General features: G+C 49.3%; 1 protein-coding gene across 3 annotated transcripts in view; it reads right to left on the bottom strand.

The window, feature by feature from the left end:
• MCM10 (minichromosome maintenance 10 replication initiation factor) overlaps positions 1 to 21,920 on the bottom strand; it is a 168,308-nt gene extending 146,388 nt beyond the window's left edge. Inside the window, exon 1 of one of the 3 annotated variants that reach the window (XR_014981293.1) lies at positions 21,666 to 21,798. The gene's annotated coding sequence lies outside the window, so the exon portion shown is untranslated. Of the gene's footprint in view, positions 1 to 17,197; positions 17,218 to 21,665 lie in introns of those variants that run through there. The other 2 variants (XM_085652876.1, XM_085652877.1) reach the window with 2 other exon arrangements.
• Positions 21,921 to 22,580: the final 660 nt, after the last annotated feature.

Here is a 22,580-nt window from a genome sequence, read left to right as displayed (position 1 = left end):
ACAATGAATATCTGGATGACTCCGATTTGAAACCACCTCATTAGGACTAAATATATAAATCTATGACTGATAACAGACATTTGGGTGTAGGATATTCAGAGTCCGTTCTTTATTTTGGGTTAACATAGCCATATAATATACATCTTTTGTAGGATCTAGTTTAGCTCACATGGAAAACGGCATCTCTCGATGTAGATTAAGATCGGGGTTCGATTCCAACCTACACATAACAGTATCAAATAAATTTATTCATTTAAAAAAAATTAAGAAAATAAATATTTCTTTATAATTTTAAAGATATTTAACTAAGAATAGTAATCTAAAAGACTTGACTAAGTTAATTAAGTTTTTGAAACACTTATATTGATTAAATAAATATAAAGCAAGTAATTGAGTTTCATTCGATAGTGATCGTTGACATCCTCCTGCCGTTTTTTGAATTAGCCAATTGTAGAAGGGAGTATATATACAACGGCAAGGGCTCTGACAGCGCCGTACGTGCGAAAACTGACTGATTGACCGACCCAGAACTACTCTTTCTTTGAGCGGTAAGCAGATCTCTGACAATCTTAAAGCCTGTTAGGCGTCGCATTTGTTTTAATAGGGTAGTCTGTGTATAATATCAACTGTTTCAGGCTTCGAAGAGAAAGGAAAGAATCTCTTTACAAGTACTTAATTTTGAATAAAGAGATCTCTGATTTACTAAGAACTTGATAAATTTCGTAGCTATCGTGTGGTAGATTAGGAACAATATTAGTCATCACACAAAACTTGCTTTGTATCGTAGCCGCTTTGAAGGAATGGTTGTGAATTAAGCTAGCAGTCACAGGATTTTGACTTCCCGTTTTTCATCTAATAATACCAAGGTCCTATCGTAGAGTGTTCTCAATGATTTAGTGAGCAATTTACTTTAACGCCACTATACAATATATTTTTGATGCCCAAGTCGCTTTAAACTGTCTGAATAGCAATAACATGAGCGGTTATAGATTTTAAATTCTCTTTAGGTTAAACATAATTAATTATTTTGAATGTGTAAGTTTCTCATTAAATTTGAGAACAGTATACAGTTTATATATCTCACTATTCACTTCTACGCCACCACGTAAAATACTTCTGCTATTATTATATCATTAGAAACAGTTCTGAGATCCTATTGATCAAAGAATTAAATGCAATTTTTGAAATTCTGCTCACAGACCACAGTGGTACTAATTAGATTGTTCAATAACTTTATTTATAGATCTTATCATGGATCGGCAACAGAATTATCTAACAAATTAAATTTTATCACAAGATTCAGCGGAATACTGTTATTAATAAGGTAAGATCATATACTCTTTTTTGGATAAACCTTTAGTGACTAGGATCTGAATCTAAAAATTACTTATAATGAATCAACTCTATCTTTAGGAAATGGATCCACAATAGTGGGATATCGCATCACTTGTGAAGATTTCCTCATATATATAAAAAATAAAGATATCCACAATAGAAGACGAGGTAACCTTAGCTCCTGTGTTACATTACATTAAATCTCATTGTTAAGGTAGTGCAGACTCTTGGTTGAAAAAAATCAGCAAATCAGTAAATTAAGATATAAGACTGTATAACAATATGACAGGCCTGGTGTTCCTATTTCTTTCTAATGTACATCTTTTTTATCTTTTTTACTTTCTTTCCCTTTTTACTCCTAATGTGTTTAACTGTGTATATCTTGTATATTTTTTATTTACCTTTTCAGGAAATATCACTGTAGGTTATAGTACCTAACTGTATTATCATTATTATTTTAATGTATGTTTTTGGATATGAGGTCAAGATGGAATAGCTAATTCTGAGTCTATTAATTTTGTTTGTATAACAGCCCTGAAGAAGCGCAGCTGGCGTGAAACACGTGTTGGCAATGTCTGTGATTCTACTTTGTGAACTTTTGACTTCTAAAAAGAAACAAGAATAAAGACATCATGAAATAAATGAATGAGAAGATTAATCATCTGTGGAGCATTGAATATATTGGCCATTATTGTTCTCAGATGTTTTTGTGTTCAATATATATATATGTTGGAAAGGCGTTCACCGGAGGGGGGTTCGGTACACGTCTTGCCCACCCCTTTCACCCACCTCTCCCAAGTAGGTCGAACCAGGCGCGCACACCCTGAGCTCACACTACGAACAGAGGGACACCACACGTATTCTTTGTAGGACGATATGTTCTTTTATCGAAGGTTTCAAGGGATCTTTATGATCCAAGGTGTAAGTAGTACATCAGCGGCACAAGATACTACAAATCGGTGGTAGGGGAATGGGGGTAGCGGGACAGTCTTTGAAGGTAGTGTCTCTGCAAAGTGCCCTGCGGATAGCTCACAATCCTCGAGCTGGAGGGTGTTGTTTCTCTGGGCGATCTCTTGCCAATTCGTCCTCGAGGGGAGCGCCGTGAGTCACTCAGCAGGCACAGGCAGTCGGAGTTCGGGAGCCGCGATCTCGTCAGCAGGGCTCAGATGGTTCAATGGCTGGGGGCCGCGAGTCACTCAGCAGGCCCAGGTGGTTCGGTATTCGGGAGCCGCGACAGCGTCAGCAGGCTTCGATGGTTCCAGGTCTTCTCTGCCATTCGTTCCTCCGGCACCCCCTATTATACTCCCCCTGCCCTTTGAAGTCCGGAGTCCTCGCAGAGAGGGGCCTTTGGTGACTGAGGGGGTTCGGCGGGATTTCCTGCCGCTCGTTTCTTTGGTCTTTTCAGGTGGGTCTGGGAGGGTCCCCAGACGCTTGGCAGGCGAGGCGCCTGCTCCCCAGGGGCCTGGTGGCCGATCGAGTTCTCCCGGGGGAAGGCGATCCGAGGTGTGACTGGGCTGGCGCCTCTTGTCTGGCTCGGGGGTTCCCGCTCCCTCGGTCGGACAAGCGTGGTAGGGTGTCGAGTCTGTCGGGGACTCTGGCCGGCCCTCGGGTCTGTGTGGCTGGGGCGGCCGGAGTCGGAGATGCCGTGTCTTGGGGGTGGTTGCAGGTTGGCTGGATGATCGGGAGGGCATACGCCGTGAGGCCGGTCTCACACGCGTCCCCCCCAGCTGAAAGGCGTGGAGAACTACCCATCCACTGGGGGGTTCTCCTCGCCGAAGCGGAAGAACCGGCACAGGCCGTCGGCGTTGGCATGATCCGTCCCGGGGCGATGCTCGACAGTGAAGTCCATCCCTTGGAGGGAGATTGACCATTGTAGTAGCTTGGGGTTCTGTCCCCTCATCTGCATCAGCCACCGCAAGGGCCGGTGGTCCGTCTGTACTTGGAAGTGGGTTCCGAACAAGTACGGCCGTAGTTTCTTGAGGGCCCAGACTACGGCGAAGGTCTCTCGTTCTATGGTACTCCAACGCTGTTCTCGAGGCAGCAGCCTTCGGCTGATGAAGGCTATGGGCTGATCTATGCCCTTGTCGTTGAACTGCGAGAGGACGGCTCCGATGCCGTGTTCGGATGCGTCGGACTGGACCACAAACTCTTGGGAGTAGTCGGGGGCCTTGAGTACTGGGGCGGTGCACATGGCGGTTTTCAAGGCGTCGAACGCCTGTTGGCACGGGGGGGTCCACTGCACCTTCTTCGGGAGTTTTTTGGAGGTCAACTCCGTGAGAGGCCCTGCGAGGCTACCATAGTTTTTAATGAACCGTCGGTAATATCCTGTGAGGCCCAGGAAGGCCCGGACTTCCGTCTGAGTGGTGGGGGGCTCCCAGGACTTGATGGCATCGATCTTTGGTTGGAGGGGGGCGACCTGCCCGCTGCCCACCTGATGCCCCAGGTAGACCACGGAGCCTTGCCCGAGCTGGCATTTGCTGGCCTTCACTGTTAGGCCGGCTTGGCGCAGGGCCAGCAGTACTTGCCGGAGGTGCTGGAGATGCTCGTGCCACTGAGAGCTGAATACGGCTATGTCGTCAAGGTACGATGCGCTGAACTCCTCGAGTCCGGCCAGGACCTTGTTTACCAACCGCTGGAAAGTGGCCGGGGCATTTTTCATCCCGAACGGCATGACCCTGAAGCGGTAGTGTCCATCGGGTGTGGAGAAGGCGGAGCGTTCTTTTGCTCCCTCCGTGAGCGCAATCTGCCAGTAACCGCAGGTCAGGTCGAAGGTGCTGAGGAAACGTGCGGCCCCAAGGCGGTCGATGTGCTCGTCGGCGCGGGGAATAGGGTGAGCGTCCGCTCGGGTGACCGCATTGAGCCCCCGGTAGTCCACACAGAATCTTAGTTCGGGGGCGGCCGCTTTCGGGACCAGGACTACCGGGCTGGCCCAGGGGCTATCGGAGGGTTCGATCACTCCAAGGGCTAACATCTTCTGTACCTCGGTCTTGATGCAGGTGCGGACCCGGTCAGGCACCCGGTAGGCTCGGTGTCTCACAGGTGGGCTGTCGCCGGTGTCCACGTCGTGGACACACCAGTCGGTGACCCTTGGGATGAGGGAGAAGAGGTCTGCGAATTGTCTGAGCAGCTGGTGACAGTCGTCGGACTGTTGGGGAGTGAGGGTGGTTGACAGTTTCACTCCCTCCACGGAACCATCCAGGTCTTTAGCGCACAGGGGGTCGGGCAGGGGTTCAGTGTCTTCTTCCGCCCCATCATCGGTGGCCAGTAGCAAACTCAACTCCGTTCTCACAAAGTGGGGCTTGAGACGGTTCACGTGGAGAACCCGGAGGGGGTTCCGTGGGGACTGTACATCGATCAGGTACGTGACCTGACTCTTCCGCTCGATCACCTTGAAGGGGCCAGTCCATTTGTCCTGTAGGGCGCAGGGTTTCACCGGGGCCATGACCCAAACCTGCTGGCCCGGCTGGAACTCGACCAGAGTTGCGTTCTGGTCATACCAGCGCTTCATCTCTTCTTGGCTGGCCTCGAGGTTAGCCTCAGCGAGTTCTCTGAACTTCCGGGTCTGGTTGCGGAGCGCCAGGATGTAGCGGAACACATCAGGGGGGGTCCCCCGGGGGCTTGTCTCCCAGCCCTCTTTGACCAGGCTCAGGGGCCCCCGGACGGGGTGTCCGTATAGTAGTTCGAATGGGCTGAACCCCAGGGACTTTTGGGGAACTTCCCGGTACGCGAACAGGAGGCAAGGGAGGAGGACGTCCCATCTTCGGCGCAGGGGCTCCTCGAGGCCCAGGATCATCCCCTTCAGGGTTAGGTTGAAGCGTTCCACCAGGCCGTTGCCCTGGGGGTGGTAGGGGGTCGTGAACTTATATGTTACTCCGCACTGCTGCCACAGGGACTTCATGTAGCGGGATATGAAGTTAGTGCCGCGATCACTCACAACCTCGCGAGGAAATCCGACACGGGAGAAGATCCCCATGAGAGCCCGGCCCACCACGGGAGCTGTCACGGTGCGGAGGGGAATGGCCTCAGGGTAGCGGGTGGCATGGCCCACCAGGACGAGGATGAATCTGTGGCCCTGGGCGGTCTTCGGATACAGGGGTCCCACGATGTCGATGCCGACCCGCTCAAACGGGGTACTCACAACGGGAAAGGGTTGTAATGGAGCCTTGCGCTTTCCGCCACTTTTCCCACTGCCCTGGCACGTGAGGCAGGATTTACAGTGGACTTCTACATTTGCTCGCATCTTGGGCCAATAGAAGTGGGTAACTAATCGCGGATATGTTTTGTCTTGGCCTAAGTGTCCTGCCAAGGGTACATCGTGGGCCAGGCCCAGGAGGAGGCTTCTGAAGCGCAGGGGTACCACCAGTACTCGGGCTGCGCCTAGCTCGGCTGACTTTTGTTCGCTGTATAGGAGGCCATTGTCCCAATAGACCCAGTGGGTTCCGGTCCGGTCACCGGCGGTCTGGGCTTCGGCTTGTTGTCGGAGTCCCACGAGGGAAGGGCAGGTGGCCTGTTCCTGGCAGAGCTCTTCACGGGAGGGCCCTCCCTCACAGCGCCACTGGGCCATCTCGGGCAGTTCTCCGAGCTCAGTCAGTGCCTCAGGGGCGGAAGGTTCCGGCCCTTCTCCCGGGTTAGTGTCCTCTTCTCCCTCCGAAGGAGGGTTGTCCGTTTCTGGTAGGGTGTCCCGGTTCTCGGGGACAGTGTTCGGTGGGAGGGCCTCACCGCCCTCGGAGAGAGGCAATCGCGCGGTCATGGAGCGCGTGGTGGCGCAGACCCATTCGGGTAGGCCCATCATCCCGAGATGGGCTCTTCGTTCCACTTGCCCCCACGGGGAACTCTCAAGGTCGTTGCCCAGGAGGCAGTCTACGGGCTGTGATGCTCGGACGGCTACCTTCAATTCTCCGGAGACTCCTCCCCACTCGAAAGGCACCAGAGCCATCTGGCAGAGGCTCTCGGAATTGTCGGAGGATATGACCGGACAGAGGGCACCGGGTAGGATCTGGTCTTCAGAGATTAGGTTGCGGTGGACCGCGGTGACACTTGCCCCGGTATCGCGGAGGCCCTCGACTCGGTGGCCGTTGATGGTCACCTGCTGTCGGTACTTCTTCGTGTTGGCTTGCAAGGGTGTCCCGGGGACCATCTCTCGATCACCAAGGGAGACCAGGGCCATGGCAGCTGGTTCCCACTCTTCAGAGTCCTCTATCTCTTCCCCTAGGGCCACGGAGGCCATCTGCCGGGCCGGGGGGTTGGTTGTTGCGGTTCGTTGATAATGGGGACACTGGGGGTCATTGGCGTAGTGTCCGGGCTGTTGGCAGCGGAAGCAGGTGATCCTGGTTCGAGGCCCTAGCCGCCCCGGGGCTCCGGTGCTGGCTGGGGACGGGGCTGGACCTGCCGCTGGTGGGCTGCTGGGAGGGCTGTGCGGGGGCCCCCCTGGGAAGTCTCTCGGTCGGCCGTGGTTTCCTCCGCCCCTCTGGCGGGGGGGGTCCTTGACTGTGGCGACCGTAGTCTCCCACGGGGCCTCGGGTGGCCCGGGTGTTCACCCAACGGTCAGCCTCGGCGGCCAGCTTTCGAGGGTCGGTGAGTTTACTGTCCAAGAGATGTTGGCGCAGTTCTACAAAGCAATTGGCCGCTAAATGTTGCCAGGCGATCAGATCAAACAGCTCTTCGAAGGTGGAGACCTTGCTGCCCTTGATCCACCCGTCCAAGGCCCGGCTGTAAAAGTTCACGTATTCTACCCATGTGGTGCCCGGTATCTTTTTGCAATCTCGGAACCGTTGCCGGTACATCTCGGGGGTGAGTCCATACCGGCCCACGAGGGCTTCTTTCATGTGGCTGTAGGAGTTCATGACCGTGGAGGGCAGATCCAGCAGGGTATCTCTTCCCTCGCTTAAGAACCGGCCCCATAGACCAGCCCCCCAATCCTTCTGCGGGACTCGGTGAGAGGTCATGGCGACTTCGTAGGCCTTAAACCACTGCTGGATATCGTCGTTTTTGTAATACTCCTTTACCACATCCTTGGGGATGTGGACTTTGGCTTCCACGGTGGGAGCGGATGGTAGATTCCCGGAAGGTTGTGACTTTTCGCTTTTAGCCCTCAACTCGATCTCTTTCAGGCTGCGTTCATGTTCCAGCTGGAGTTTCTTTTCGTCGTGCTCTCTTTGGTGTCTCTTTTCCTCGAGTTCCCCTTGTAGCCGTAACTGCTCGACGGCTAACTTTTTCTCGGCCAGTTTTATTTCTCCCTCGATTTTCAGCTTGGCCAGTTCAAGTTCGTGGTTGCGGCTTCTCTCTCGGTCTGCTAGTTCCTCGGGGGACAGGTTCCCCTCTGGCCCGTTGTTTCTCACCGGGATGCTTTGTGGTTCATGGGCGGAGTCTCCTTCCGTTTGGGTCGGGGGCGCCCCCGTCTCGACCCAGGTCTTCAATACTTTCTGGAAGTCTTCCTTTGTGCTTAATCCGGTGGTAGCGATTCCAAGGTCTTTGCAAAATTGTTTTAATTCTCTATGCGTATCATAGTCCAATTGATCCTCTCAGAACGGTGAGCTCATTTCGGTACCTGCGGCACCCAGGGAGGTTTCTCCTTCCATCTCTGTTTGGTAGTGTGTCAGTCGTTCACTGCAAGCTCTCTTTCAGTGTCGGCTCGGATCCCGTCGTCTGCCACCAAATGTTGGAAAGGCGTTCGCCGGAGGGGGGTTCGGTACACGTCTTGCCCACCCCTTTGACCCACCTCTCCCAAGTAGGCCGAACCAGGCGCGCACACCCTGAGCTCACACTACGAACAGAGGGAAACCACACGTATTCTTTGTAGGACGATAGGTTCTTTTATCGAAGGTTTCAAGGGATCTTTATGATCCAAGGTGTAAGTAGTACATCAGCGGCACAAGATACTACAAATCGGTGGTAGGGGAATGGGGGTAGCGGGACAGTCTTTGAAGGTAGTGTCTCTGCAAAGTGCCCTGCGGATAGCTCACAATCCTCGAGATGGAGGGTGTTGTTTCTCTGGGCGATCTCTTGCAATTCATCCTCGAGGGGAGCGCCGCGAGTCACTCAGCAGGCACAGGCAGTCGGAGTTCGGGAGCCGCGATCTCGTCAGCAGGGCTCAGATGGTTCAATGGCTGGGGGCCGCGAGTCACTCAGCAGGCCCAGGTGGTTCGGAGTTCGGGAGCCGCGATCTCGTCAGCAGGGCTCAGATGGTTCAATGGCTGGGGGCCGCGAGTCACTCAGCAGGCCCAGGTGGTTCGGTATTCGGGAGCCGCGACAGCGTCAGCAGGCTTCGAAGGTTCCAGGTCTTCTCTGCCATTCGTTCCTCCGGCACCCCCTATTATACTCCCCCTGCCCTTTGAAGTCCGGAGTCCTCGCAGAGAGGGGCCTTTGGTGACTGAGGGGGTTCAGCGGGATTTCCTGCCGCTCGTTTCTTTGGTCTTTTCAGGTGGGTCTGGGAGGGTCCCCAGACGCTCGGCAGGCGAGGCGCCTGCTCCCCAGGGGCCTGGTGGCCGATCGAGTTCTCCCGGGGGAAGGCGATCCGAGGTGTGACTGGGCTGGCGCCTCTTGGTCTGGCTCGGGGGTTCCCGCTCCCTCAGTCGGACATGCGTGGTAGGGTGTCGAGTCTGTCGGGGACTCTGGCCGGCCCTCGGGTCTGTGTGGCTGGGGCGGCCGGAGTCGGAGATGCCGTGTCTTGGGGGTGGTTGCAGGTTGGCTGGATGATCGGAAGGGCATACGCCGTGAGGCCGGTCTCACAATATATATATTATCTACTGGCGGTCGCCAGTAGATAGTTATAGTTAGGACCGTGTTTCCATAGGAAATCCGCAACATTCTATTTTGAATAACTTTGGCGCCGATTGACGAATCCTCGCGAAATTTTCAAAATAGGTGGGGCGCTCCGCTCCGCTCCTTCCCTGAAAGTCTCGGGGGGATTCGTCAAGCGGGGGCAGAGAAAAAGGGGGGGTCCCAAAACACGTTTTCCCCATGCATTTTTCCATAGGACCTTTAGTCCAAGCTGCAGCCCGAACGGCTGAACAGAATTACTTGAAATTTGGCAGAGAGGTAGTCCTCAGGTCTGGGATGTGCCTTTTGCAGGTCTGGTGTAAATCTGTTCAGTATTTCCTGAGAAAATAGCTTTTAAATCAATATATATATCTATGGGCGCGCTCCGAGCGCGTACCGTAAGCTTACCGTACGCGCACGCTGCCGTGCGCGAGCGCGATTCTGATTGGTTGTTAGATCTTAGTAAACATTCGAATCGGTCGTAACCAGGAAGTGTCGGCCGCCATTTTGTCTCTCGCAGTCTGAGGGGGTGAAAAACAAAGGTGGATAACGTGAAAAGGGGGCAGGCTGGACAGTTCCTGACCCCCTAGCCTTGGTCAGGGGGTCCCAGAAGGACCCCCAAGGGCAAAAATGTATTTTAATTTTTTTACGAAAAATCGCCGAATGCGCGTAGCGTACGGTAGAAACGGCAAAATTCCGCGAACTACGTAACGTGGGCGCGCGGTGAAAAAACTTTAAAAAAATAAATAAATACATAAATTAGCATTTAAAAAAACGTACAAATTCACTGAAAAAACCATAGGTTTCACACATGTTATAGTTAGCTGGGCATTTCACTCGTGAAAAACCAATGAAATTCCCCCGTTATAGTTAGGTCAGATAACTATAACTCGCGCGACCGCCACTCTATCACAAGGATGTTGTCATCGGTGATGTCATGAGTAATACCACTGACCATGTCATGAGTGATGTAATATGTGACGTCATGAGCACTGGATTGCGGGCGCGCGAGTTATAGTTATCTGACCTAACTATAACGGGGGAATTTCATTGGCTTTTCACGAGTGAAATGCCCAGCTAACTATAACATGTGTGAAACCTATGGTTTTTTAAGTGAATATATATATATATATATATATATATATATATATATATATACACATACATACATACATACAGTGCGATCAAGGAGTCATGGACCTTGTTTCCCATCACTGAATGGAAGCTTACGAGGAAGAACGTTTATTGTGATTATTAATACTACTGTAGAACGTAAAAGTAAGGTCACAGACTCCAAGATGGCGGCTATGTAAGCCAGGACTCAGGAAGAGCTGGATGGTATATGCAGTCCTTCTTTGCTCAAACACTGTGCAGGCGGGGCCTAATGAGGCTTTTAAATATCGCAATGCTAGAGAATATCTTGATCACTGAGCAGCATTTGAGAAAGTTGTGCCAGACGAAACGCGTCATGCTGGGTGAAATAAAGAAAGAATTACAAAACCCAGGAGTGCTCCGTATTTGTCCCTAAAAGAGGGGGACTTTGTTGTTGGTTTATCGATTACGTGCAAGCCACTTGCACAAAGGAGCACCCGTCACATAAGGAGTTCGGCTGACTTGTGGCAATTGTTAGGAATATATATATCTCCACAAGCTGGCTCCGTGTTATGGGCCCCTGGCGCTTCTCTCATCCGGTGCAGTGCCACAGCAGAGCCACGCTGTAACAATTCCAAAACTTGTATTCCACTACGGAATAATTGGCACGCACTCACAGGCTCTGTGATTTAATTATCCAAAGTTCTTTTATTCAGCTTAATTTCTGCTTCAGTATAGAGGGACAAACCAACGCGTTTCGCTATCAGCCGATAGCTTGATCACGGTTAGTATTCTTCCTTCAAACCAACCAATAAAAACAAAGTAATGTGAGGTCATGTGATTAATGATGTCAATCATCTTGTTATCTTAACCCACTGACTTATGGTCCCTGTAGTTCATATCAAAAAACTTTATCGTAATTATTGACTGTTGTTTGCATTGCATGTTACAGTACAATTCATTTTTTGTATGTGTCTAAGCATATATCCTAAGAATACGAGTTTTGGATATATATATATATATATATGGCATTATCCACAAATACCCAAGATGAATCAGCGATATCAACGACGACTAGTATTGAACATTCGAAGTCAACAACTAAATTTAAACCACGTTCAGTCTTCGTACCTATTATGCCAAGGGATGCCATAGATGTATACCACTAACAAATAATCATGGGACTAAAAAATTTGAATTTAAAGTTCAACAAATCAAGTAAAGAGACCCACAGAATAAATATGAAAAAACACACCATAAAATGTCACCATCTCATGAAGAAGTTGTCAAGTAATCAGGATATTGTCATAAGAAATGCCGACAAGGGCGGGAATCTAGTAATCTGGTCAAAGGAAGATTACAACGCAGAAGCCCTTAGTCAACTCACGGATGTACAATGCTATGGGAGAAGTGACCCTATAAGGTTAAAATTGACATACGACAGCTATTATAGCAAACTGATGGCATGGAGAAGTTTGGGGCTATTAAATAAAGATGAATATGGTTCCCTGAAAAATAACACACCTACAACCCCGGAAATCTACTTTATACCTAAACTTCACAAGAACCCTACCAAACCACCAGGGCGCCCAATTATTTCGGCAAGAAATAGTCTGACTGAAAACACATCGCAATACATAGACTATTTCCTTCAGGAGTTTGTACAGGCACTCCCTTAATATTTAAGAGACACCGGGGACTTTTTAACAAAGATTCATGACTTTGAGTGGAAACAGGGTTATCTACTAATAACCATGGACATCACAGCATTGTACACGAGCATCAATCACAATGATGGCCTTAAAGCAGTACAATACTACCTGGGTAAAAGGGCACCTATCCACAAAGCCCACAACAAGATGCTCGTTTATTTTTGTCTTCACAATAATCTATTTTTATTTCAGAATAATGTCTACCAACAACTACGAGGCGTGGCGATGGGGACCAGTTTCTCACCGAGTTACGCCTGCCTCCACATGGTGTGGTGGGAGGAACTGGTCCTACACAGAAATTTTTCTGACATTTTAGGAAACAAAGTAAAATGTTGGTGGCGTTACATAGACAACCTGTTTTTGATATGGGATGGCACTGAGTTTGAGGCTATAACATTTGTGGAAAAACTCAATATAAATGACATCAATCTGAATTTCACATATGAGATTAGTGCTTCAAAAGTCACTTTTTTAGATGTTGAAATTTACATAGATAATGAGAGTATTGAAACCAAAGTCCATAGAAAGCCCACGGCAGTTAACTCAGTGCTTCATGCAACTAGCCTACATCCCAAACATCTCGTACAGAGTATCCCATATGGAGGAATGATCCGGCTAAAGAGAATTTGTAGCACTAACACCGAACTACTTAAAGCTCATCATAATAGCCGTATAAGATTCCTCCAACGTGGTTATTCCAAAAATTGCATTGAAGCAGCTATTTCAAAGTGTGCCACGATAGACAGAGATACTCTCCTTAAAATACACACTAAAGAATCGTCTGGCCAAATATCAAATACAACATCTAGCCGCAAAAAAGAAGAATTTCGGATGGTACTGGGTTTTAACAAACAAAGCCTTGAAATAAATCGGATTATACAGAGAAGCTGGCCTTTGATAAAAAATGACCCCATCTTAGGACCCACTTTACCTTCCAAACTCTCTATAACCAACAGAAGAGCGCCCAATATGCGCGACAGATTGGTACAGAATAATCCGATTGTTAAACCAAAAGGAAACTGGCTAAGTCAGCGAAAGGGCTTTTTCAAATGCAGCAGCTGTAAAGCTTGTCAATGCGGTACAAATACATTGACATATAAAACTGCATTTAGTGACCAAGATCAAATAATCAATAAAGCCCTTTCCTGCAAAACAGAATTTGTAGTGTATGTTCTCGAGTGCCCTTGCAAGCTCAGATACGTGGGAAGTACTAAGCTGCAGGGGCACAAAAGGATATTACAACACATCCGAGCAATATCCAATAAAGACCCAACCTATCCGGTGGCTTGACATTTCGCTGAATACCACCAATCTGATCCCAAATTTCTTAAATATTTTATAATTGATAGTGTGCCATTCAATAAACGGGGTGGCAACAGAGAGAGAATTTTGAGACAAATGGAGACCCGTTTCATTTTGGAACTAGATTCTGGTTCGTGCTCCTTTCTTCTCAACACGACAAAACGCTTTCCAAGGCGGAGGAGTGCTTCTGATATATATATATATATATATATATATAAAAATAACTGCCATGTTACTACAGGGAGGAGTCTACTACAAGAACAAATGTGCAAAGGCTTATACAAAACAATTGTGAACGTATTTAGAATTATAATGGGACCAGAGGGAATGCTATATTTAATTTAAAAAAACAAATGGAACATAGCATTTCTTACAATTTTATATAACATACCTGAAGCATTAAGACAGTGATAGAGTATAAAAGCGATAGTTGATCTCAGAGCGAGCAAAAGACTGCCATACTATTCTGCTCATCCATAACACTAAGAGAGGACTATACTTGCAGTGCAGCACCAGATCTCTCTTGAAACTAAGCAATACGCCTCATATATCATTGTTAGAACTGGGGGTCTCTAGTTGGCAGAGGTAGGTACCTTTGACCAAATAGGGACCCTTGCTTCTAAGTCAGGGAAAGAAGATTACACTACTGGATAACCCCTGCTCACCCCCTTGGTAGCTTACCACTAGCAGACAGGCTTATCTCAGAGGCAGTGTGTTAACCATTTGTGAACACATACAGTAATATAGTGAAAAACACTACAGATGGACACCACACAGGTTTTATAAAAATAAGTATTCTTTGTATAGACTTAACACAAGGACCACAAACGACAAAAAGCCACAATACTGTAGTTAAAATTTGCTTCAAGATGCTAGAGTTAACTTAGTTCAAGTTGATGGTAAATGCGACAGGTCTCACAAAAGTACCTGGATGCGTAACGCAAAATAAATAAAACGCTTGCAGCGTTGGAGATGCGTCGGTTCCTTGCTTCGGGGGAAACGATGCGTTGCGCCTCAATGTTTGCGCAGAGTAGGGGATGCGTCTTGATCCTTACTGCAGAGGAGGTGATGCATAGATTCTCGTGCTGCAGCCCGGTTGCGATGCGGCAAGATGGCGCCGCGATGTGACGGTGCGATAAGATGGCGCCCTTGATGCGATTACGTTGAGACAATGCCACACGCCCTGGCAGCCTTGCGGCGACTCTGTACTTTGGAGCTTTGACAGGCCCTGCGACAAGCTTCTCCGATGATGCGACGGCAGCCCTCACGGTTGTGACGAGCTTCTTCGGTGATGCAACAGCCGAGACGAAGGCACGCTTCTGGGAGATGCGGCGGAGGCACGCTTCTCCAGCGATGCGATGACTACAGTTCTTCTTGATGCGTCGCGCTTCCAGCTCCCAGCGACACGCAGGCTTCTGCAGATAGAATTCCCAGCAAGGAAATTCAGAGGGGTGCTGGTGGTGAAGTCTGTTGTCCCCGAGACTTCAGCAGGAGGAATGCACAAGTTCAAGCCCTTGGAGAAATATTCTGCAAGATGATGAAAGTTCCGTAAAAATTCCTTCTCCTCTCCTTGGCAATGAAGACACCACTGCAGGCCAACCCAACAGCACACTGGCAGGGGGGGCAGTCCAACTTCTACAGCTTCCTTTGGTTCTTCTCCTTGGCAGAGGTTTCTTGTTGTTGTTCCAGAAGTGATCTAAAGTCTTGGGGTTTGGGTCCCCCCATTTATACTACTTTTCTCTTTGTTCTCTGAAGGCAGAGAGGCCTTTGCCTATTCCTAACCAGTTCTGGTCAGTCCTGGAGCACTTTGTTTACCTGACTCCTTCTTTCCTATCAGAGTGCAGGTCAGAGACATCAGACACACCACAGGAGGTGGAGCCAGATTTGTGGAGGGAAGGCACAGCCCTATTCAGGTCCCAGGTGCAACTCCTCCCACTCATCTACATGCAGATCTTCCTATTCAGCCCTGAGCTGTCTCACCCTCTCCCCTGGAATCCCCAGCCCCTGTCACTCACAGAACCAGACACACAATACACAACCTAGCAGAGGCAGGCTTAGACAGTTAAGCAAGAAAATACCTACTTTCTAAAAGTGGTATTTTCAAACACAGAATGTTAAAACCAACTTCACTAAAAGATGTATTTTATCATTCTGAGTTCAGGCATACTAAACTCGAATTTCTACCATGTTCCCTGAGTCAGTTAGGATTATAAGATGTAATAATCAAACTGACCATTCTGGCCTATGGAGAATAGGTAGCCTTGCAATAGTGAAACACGAAAATGGCTGTAATTCACTATTAGGACATGCCACACACACCAGGGCATGTCCTACCTTTTACTTACAATGCACCCTGCCCTTGGGCCTACAATAGGGGTGTCTGATATGAAGATAAGAGAAGGTTTAGGGACTGGCAAGTGGGTGCACTTGGCCAGTCAGCATGGCAGTACCAGACTGCACATAGGCTCTGCAATGGCATGCCTGAGACACACTTAACATCTGCTTCTGGGGGAGGCACAACCAGTGCTGCAAGCCCACCAGCAGCATTTGATTTACAAGCCCTGGGCACACATGGTGCACTGTACTAGGGTCTGACAAGTAAATCAAATAACACAATCATGGAGTCGCTAATCAATACATCCATTTAATATAGGGAGCACTTGCACTGTGGCACTGAATGGCAGTGGCACAGTGCCCAAAGCATCTAATCCAGCAAAACATATCAACAAGCATTTGCAATGCAATAGGTCTCGCATTTACGCAAGTTTATGCTATTGGCATTGTAAATGACATTGCCTTTTATTTATGTTGTAAAAACCAAAACATAAATAAGCATTGTCATTTACAATGCCAATAGCTCAAACTTGCGTAAATGCGAGACCTATTGCATTGCAAATGCTTGTTCTTCATCATCACATCTGAGAGCACGGACAGATATGTACATCCAGGGTAGGGGGTAAGCTGCACAAAAACCCTTCTGTTTTATTTAATAGCCCACAATTCTGCACCACCTACAATAGGAACATAGGCAACATTTAGGGTGTATATGACAACTGACTTGCCTATTGGTTAACTAAGGGCATTGTCATCGATTCAGTGCTGGTGAAGACATTTTCTAAATTCATATTTAAAAACTATTACTTTCAATAAGTACTCTTCAATGCGCTTTTATGATCTGTTGAAAAAATGCGTTAAATACATTTTTGAGTGTTGAAGAGACTTTGGAATTTTTTTTGATGACTTTTTTGCACGTTGTACATGGCAAATATTTTCACGGAGTCTGCTCGTGCACAGCTCTTGGGCCGGAGCTGCCCTTGGCTCGGCTCGGGCTTGGCTCTCCCAGTTAATTTGCTGACTCGGGCACATCTAATTTTAGCCTTATCCCAGATACAGGTACCGAGGCTCCTACTCACAAACTGAGTGCAACAAAACTATGAATAAATTATAAAAACATCAAAGCCACCCCACTGCCTCACCCCTTACCAGACACTTCACTGAAGAAAGGTTGCCACAGTGGTGACACGTGTACCCACGGCGACGCTGCAAAGTTCGGCTGCTTTGAAGACTTTCGTCCTGTGTGAATGTCTTTTATAGGTTCACGGCCGTAAAGAAGTCTAGGGCTGGGTCTGCAGAATGCTGGCGGTACTGACCCAGCCTGAATCGCCAGGGTAGGTTTCCAAGGAATTTTTGTTCCATTTACTGCTGCGCTGTGAAAGGCGTTAAGGGAGGGGTTGTGTGGTGCCCGAGGCGGATCCTTGGATCTTAATCAGAAAAGCCTCACGCACGCACACCCAGACAGACTTAGATAGAGTGGCACAGACATCCATGCCCATGCACTTTCAAAGAAATACACAAACCCGCACAATCAGCTAGAAGGGAATTCACACACAAAGGTGGCCAAAAAGATCACATTATGGACTTGGCTCATTTAGAGGTGCTGGCAATGGTAAAATCGACCGAAAATTATGTTTTCACTAAATGTAAACGCAGATACGTACCTTCAGATGGGCTGTAGGAGGCTGGACACCCCCTTATGATTTCTCAGTCCGGTCATGCTGCTGAAAATAAAGATACACAATACCATCACAAAACACATGCCAGCAGGGGGTGGGGAGGCGGTCAGGCCGGGGGCACCCACCTTCCTGTGCAGCCGCAGCTGGCCGGTAAGGATCGCCAGCAAGGGAGGGTCAGGCTCGTTCACACTCACGCACACATGCCAGTACGGGGTGTCAGGCCGATCACGCGCACATGCCAGCAGGGGGTGTCGTTCAAACTCATGCACATGCCAGCTGGGGGCGTCAGGCTCGTTCACACTCACGCACATGTGAATGGTTTCAAGAATGTATTAATGGGTGAGGATAGATATGATAGGTGACCAAATTCATGGATGGATGAATTATTGCGAGGAAATGAGATACGTGGGTGAGCACATGGATGAATGACTGTGGCTGCGTGAATGGATGAGAGTGAATGAATGAGTGCTACTTGAAAAGATTAGTGAATGATTAGTAGAATGCATGGATCAAGGAATAACTGTGTATTCAGGGATTACTAAGGGCACAAGGTCGGTAGGCTGCCATGCCCTGCATATTTACGATCTCCTTGTGGCTGCCATGCCCTGCATATTTACGATCTCCTTGTTAGGGAAAATCCCCTTTGACTGCTACTTACCGAAACCTGGTTGGGAGAGGCTTCCAATCCGGATGTCTTCTCAGCCATTCCTCCGGCGTACAATATCTTCCGGCAGGATAGAGTGAAGGGTAGAGGCGGGGGAGTGGCGGTAGTGGTGAAAAAGAGCGTTTCCTGCTCAGTTCTTCCTCTTAATTCCATCGGGAGCGCTGAGTCGCTCGCCTTCACGCTCAGACTGTCCCCGGGCCAGGCCCTGAAGGGGTTGTTGGTCTACAGGCCACCAGGCCCTTTGGGTTCCTTCCTGGAAGATCTGCAGACAGCTGTCTCTGAGTTGGTGCTGACCTCACAGCACTGCGTCATGGCTGGTGATTTCAACCTCCACCTTGACGTAGCGGATGACTCGGATGCGGTCAAACTGTTGGATATTACATCTCCACTGGGATTGTTACCGTTCGTGTCGGGGCCAACCCATGAGAAGGGGCATACCCTGGATCAGGTGTTTTCATCTGTCCCTCTTACGGAGGTTGACACCCTGCCGGTGCTCTGGTCCGATCACAGGCTGATCAGATTTTCGGTGCTGGAGAGTGCGCAGCCGGATAACAGTGCCCCAGTCTTGTCTAGACCGACCTCGAGAGCGCTGCACAGAGTGACACCTGACATGCTGGAACAGGCGCTTCTGGATCACCCATGCCATCTTTCGGGCGATCTGGATAGCGACACTGAGGCTCTGCAGCGGTGGCTCATTGATAGGCTGGACGATCTGGCCCCCAAGGTAGCCCTCCGATCCACGGTGGCACGGCAATCTGCACCATGGTTTACGGAGGCTCTTCGTGTGGCTCGCAGCCAATGTAAGGTGGCCGAGAGGGCCTGGCGACGTTTGTATGATGGGGAGGCTAAACTCGCCTACAAGGCGGTGGTGAAGGCCTACCATCGGGACATTCTGGGAGCTAAGAGGGATTATTTGGCTAGGAGGATCGAGGCATCCGCGAACTCCTGTAAGGAGATCTTCACCATTGTGAAGGAGTTCACGACCCCTAGTTCCCAATCGCCCCCTCTAGTTTCTTCAGATACGTGGGCAGGTGATCTGGCCGGCTTCTTCACTAATAAGATCAAGGCGATTCAGGCCTCCTTTGTGGAAGGACCGGAGGATGGAAGCGGCGTCACCGGGGCTGGGTGCGGATTTCCGCACACACCGACGGCGGTGCTGTCTGATTTTCCTGCTGTTTCCAGCGATGTGTCCAGGCAGCTGTTGGCCAATTTGAAATCTGGCTCGCCACTTGACCCCTGCCCCGCCAAATTTTTGGCTGGGATGGCGGAGGTGGTGAATCCGCTGGTTAATCCCATCCTCAACGCCTCGCTGAGGGAGGGGAGGGTCCCCAGCTCTTGGAAGAGAGCGATGGTGATCCCCCTCCTAAAGAAACCGGGTCTCGACGTCGAGGTTCTGGACAATTATAGGCCAATTTCACTTCTTCCGGCCCTCACGAAGATCACGGAAAAACACGTCCACGGTGTCCTGTCGCGCTTTCTGGAAGCTAACAATCTGCTCCATCCATCTCAATCCGGTTTCCGTCCTAATTTTAGTACGGAAACGGCATTGCTAGAGGTCACTGAGATCATCAGGGAGACTCTTGATGTCGGCGGGAGGGCGATGCTGGTCATGTTAGATCTATCGGCGGCCTTCGACACCGTCCCCCACAGGGCGCTCTTAGCGAGGCTTTATGACATCGGCCTTAGGGGGACGGCGCTCAGGTGGTTTACATCCTTCCTTGAAGGCCGCCGCCAGACGGTCTGGGTTTCCCAGAGCTCTGCCGAGATGCCGCCATTGGGAGTTGGGGTTCCACAGGGATCTGTGTTGAGCCCCACGTTGTTTAACATCTTTATGTCCCCTTTGGCGGCCTTGGTGGAAGCATATGGGGCCCAGATCATCTCTTACGCCGACGACACGCAACTCCTCTTCACATGCGGGAAAGACCAGGAGTTTGATGGAGGGAGAATTCGGGACTGTCTTACATTGGTCTTTGACTGGTTCCAACGGAACAGTCTAAGGGCCAACTCGAGCAAGTCCGAGGTTCTGTTTTTTGGTTGCGGTGTCGATCCGGAGTGGCAGCATTGGTGGCCGTCCGACATGAGCCCTCCTGCACAGTCTTCCTTGGTGGCTAAAAACCTGGGTGTCAAGCTGGACAACCAGCTATCGCTGCGAACACACATTCTGGGTCTGGCTGGCACCTGTTATGGAATTTTGAAAATGCTCCGTAAATTCCTGCCCCTGCTGTCTGAGGAGCACAGGCGTATTACTGTGCAGGCTCTCGTCGGTTCGAGGCTTGATTATGCTAATGCCCTCTTCCTTGGCCTCCCTGATTACCTAGTTCAGCGCCTACAGGTGGTACAGAACTCTGCCGCCCGGGCTATCTTTGGCCTGCGTAGACGAGCCCGAGCTTCCGGGCTGCTTCAGGCGCTACATTGGCTGCCTGTCCGGAAGCGGATCCAGTTTAAATCCCTGACTCTGATGCACAAAGCCCTGTTTGGATCAGGGGCTGGATACCTGCGGCGGAGACTAGCCTTCTATCGACCAGTCCGCTCCTTGCGCTCGGAATCCCTTTACAAAGCGGTGGTCCCTCGGGTGAGGAAGGCCCGCACGGGAGGGCGCTCTTTCAGCTGCAAAGCCCCACAGCTGTGGAACTCGCTTCCCCTTTCGCTGCGCAGCACTGTCAATTTGTTCCAGTTCAGGAAGAGCCTGAAGACCTGGCTTTTTAATCTTTAGGCTGTTCTTATTGCTTCAGTTTCAGTTATTTTTCTCATTCTTTTGCTGTGTTGTGTTATTTTTATTCTGAGATGCAGGTGGAAAGCGCCGGGACACTCTTTTCGAGTAGCCGTGCGCTATAAAAGAACGCTGTAACATAACATAACATAACATAACACGAACAGATCAATGAATGAATTGTATTGATGAACAAATGAGTGAACAAGTAGATGAGAGAATGGAGGAGTTAAGTAAAGATGGACGAGTTAAGCGTCACGAGAATTGGTCAGTTAAGCGCCTTAGTTCTGCTTTGCAGACACGGTCTGCATAAAGTTGAGTTCAGCGACAGTAAGGCTGGCTCAGGCTCCACGCTGGGGCATCTCTCACATCCTAGTGCCCTTCCATTTCTGGTGCTGGGTCTATTTTCTGATATGTATACGTTTCCGTCGTCTTCATTGCTTCAATTTGCTTGCGAGAAAGTGTCACTCATAGTCGTTGAATGTCACTCATAGTTACACTGAAATCATGAAAATGTCACACGGAAGATATCTGAAACCTTGGCAGCTATGAAAGAGTAATTGTTTCAACGTGACAATTTCATGTCTCCTACATTAGTGATGGCAGAATATCCACGGGAGTCCTGAACTTGAAATTGGACAAGCTCAACCCTCAGGTCCAAAATGAAATTACTCTCAATTCAGCAAAACCCTGAAATCTTTATTTTTCAGTGCATTGTTCAACAAGACTCGTTTATGCAATGTGGGCGGGGTATCAACGAATGCCTGTGTAGCTACCTATCCGTTTTGCGGGATAATTTGTTAATCTCTTAATTATTCTCCCACCTAGCACTAGGATACGTTTTAACGCTAACAAACTGTATAAATGCATAACGAGTGATTTGATCATATGCAATAAAGTGGCCCTAGACACACAAGGGGCCAGTCCTAAAGTCTTAAATGAGGCTTGCCTACAAAACATTACCTGCAAGGTCCAGACCTCGTTGCAACCCACTAGTTGCTGCTTAACATCATGATGCCTTAGCTTACATGCCAAAACCATTCAACTAAAGCACGTTTCCGAACATGGATGGGACTTACCTTCAGAATCCTCACAGGGGATCCCAAAACAACCGAGTCCCTCTATTTTTTTCTTCGGAAGTTCCGACTTCGATATCCGAGGTAAACAGAAAGCTGGGTTTCAACTGATTGGCAGGCAAAGTGTAAATAACACGATGGGCTTTGTCTTTCCTTCCCTGTAAACCCACCCGACTACTAGAAGAATTTACCCGCCACGAAAGGGACAAGCCCTCTGTATGCAAAAACCCCGCCACTGGATTTGCACCGGAAGAGAGTGCTCTGCTGCTCCGGAAGACCTGGTCCAGCCGCACGAGAGCCGATGCTCCAGGCATTCCAGGCTGAGTTATCTATCTATGCTGCTGTGGGGATCACCCGCTGGAGAAGGGTGAGCGCGTGGACAGCCTAATCTGCAACTATCCAGCTTCTGGCATGTCGGAGTAAGGTCGGTGAGAGCAGCGCAGCGCAGCAGGGACAGACGTTGACCTATGAGCGGGTCAGTATCGGAGACTGAGTCTCCCGTCCTCATGCTGATGTTAGAGCTTCAGGGGGGGACAGTAGCCTCCGAGTCTCCCGTCCTCATGCTGATCTTAGAGGGGGGGCAGTAGCAATCGATGATGAGTTGCCAATAGGTTGGTGTGAGGCGAGACTGCACTTGTCTGTTCATATTTCAATATGGGATTGAGAGTGCTATTTGCTCGAAGCCCGAATACTTTCGGTGGGGTTACCAAATGGCTCACGTTTGCGTGAACACATGATATTCAGTAATTGTGATCGGGATGCTTAGCCAATCTATCTAATCGCAATGAAGAAACATAAGACTGCACCTATCAGAATGGATTGTATACTCAAATAAAAGCCCAGGCATGGGAAATTCTTGCCCTCATGAAATAGAAGCATATCACCCGTAGTAATTTAAAAACCATTTTAGGAAGAGGT

The sequence above is a fragment of the Triturus cristatus genome, chromosome 4_1 (assembly GCF_964204655.1).
Source record: "Triturus cristatus chromosome 4_1, aTriCri1.1, whole genome shotgun sequence".
NCBI classification, from domain to species: Eukaryota; Metazoa; Chordata; class Amphibia; order Caudata; family Salamandridae; genus Triturus; species Triturus cristatus.
This window is presented reverse-complemented; position numbering and strand designations above follow the sequence as displayed.